The sequence below is a fragment of the Muntiacus reevesi genome, chromosome 18 (genome assembly GCF_963930625.1).
Source record: "Muntiacus reevesi chromosome 18, mMunRee1.1, whole genome shotgun sequence".
Lineage (NCBI taxonomy): Eukaryota > Metazoa > Chordata > Mammalia > Artiodactyla > Cervidae > Muntiacus > Muntiacus reevesi.
The window spans coordinates 31159475-31160937 of NC_089266.1; the positions used below are offsets into that span (position 1 = coordinate 31159475).

Below are 1463 nucleotides of genomic sequence, written 5' to 3' on the forward strand. Positions count from 1 at the left end.
ACTCAGGTGGTAGAGAACCCAGCTGTCGATTCAGGAACCACGGGTTCGATTCCTGGGTCGGGAAGATCCCCTGGAGAAGAAAATGGCAACACACTCCAGTATTCCTACCTGGGAAATCCCACGGACAGAGCAGCCTGGTGGGCTGCAGTTCACGGGGTCACAAAAGAGTCAGACATGACTCAGAGGCTAAAACAACAACAAAGGCCCCGGCTAAGACAAACTCACAGCTCTGACACTGTGCACTTCTCTTTCAGCTGACAGTACAATGCTGAAGCCAGGAAACTGACGCTGGTATAATACTGTTAACCGGACTACAGATGTTATTCAGTTATCGCCAGCTTTTACCTGCGCTCATACCTGTGTGTCTATGCAGTGGATCCCATGTGTAGATTCGTGTGATCACCATGGTAATCAGTGTGCAGGACTGTCAGTCACCACAAAGGAACTGCCTCACGCTGCCCCTTGCTGGCCCCACCCAGTCCCCACTCAATTTCTTTGAAATCACATGCATTCTCCATTTTTATATTTGGAGAATGCTTCATAAACGGAATGTATGCCACCTTTAAAGACTGGCATTTCTCAGTAAGCACAAGCTCATTGAGAGGCATCTAAAATGTTTCTTTTCTTCTTTTTAAAGATATTTATTTGGCTGCACCAGGTCTTAGTTGCAGCACTCTGGATCTTCAACCTTCATCGTGGCATGTGGGATCTAGTTCCCTGACCAGGGATTGAACCTGGGGCCTTTGCATTAGGAGTGCAGAGTCTTGGCCACCAGACCACCAGGGAACTCGCTGTTTCCCATCTTTCTATCACAGATTAGTATTCCATTATTTAAATGTACCAGAGTTTCTTTAACCATTCCCTTGTTGAAGGACATTTTTGGATTTTATGAACAAAGCTGCTATGAACATTAGTGTACAGGTCCTTAAGGGAAGCTTTTATTTCTCGGGGATGAATATCCAGGAGTAAGATGGCTGGGCTGCATGCTAAGTGTATGTTTACTCTGCTGAGAGCCGGCCAGTTTGTCCAGCAGCTGTCACATCTTACATTCCCACCAGCGAAGAGGAAGAGATCCAGATTCTCCGCATCTTCACCAGCATTTTGTAGTATCGCTACTTTTTCTTTTAGCTGTAACAGGTGTTGTTGTTCCATCATGGTTTTAGCCCACATTTCCCTAGTGGCTCGTCATGTGGACACCTTTTCATATGCTTTTCTGCTTTCTGTATGCTCTTTGTTGAAATGCCTCTTCTTGTCTGTACGTGTTTGCTAGGGGTACTGTAACAAAATACCAGAGACTGGATAGCTTCAGCAGTTTTTCTGCAATTCTGGAGACTAGAAGCCTCAGATCAAGGTGTTGGTGGGTTTGGTTTCTCCAGGTGCCCCTCTCCTTGGCTTGCAGGATGCTGCCTTCTCACTGTCCTCACATAGGCTTTCCTGTGTGTGTTCAGATTTCCTCGTCTTAT

General features: G+C 46.1%; 1 non-coding gene across 1 annotated transcript; it reads right to left on the reverse strand.

The window, feature by feature from the left end:
• Positions 1–713: 713 nt before the first annotated feature.
• Positions 714–786, reverse strand: TRNAR-CCU (transfer RNA arginine (anticodon CCU)). Its single transcript has one exon. It is a non-coding gene; the product is annotated as a tRNA-Arg (tRNA).
• Positions 787–1463: the final 677 nt, after the last annotated feature.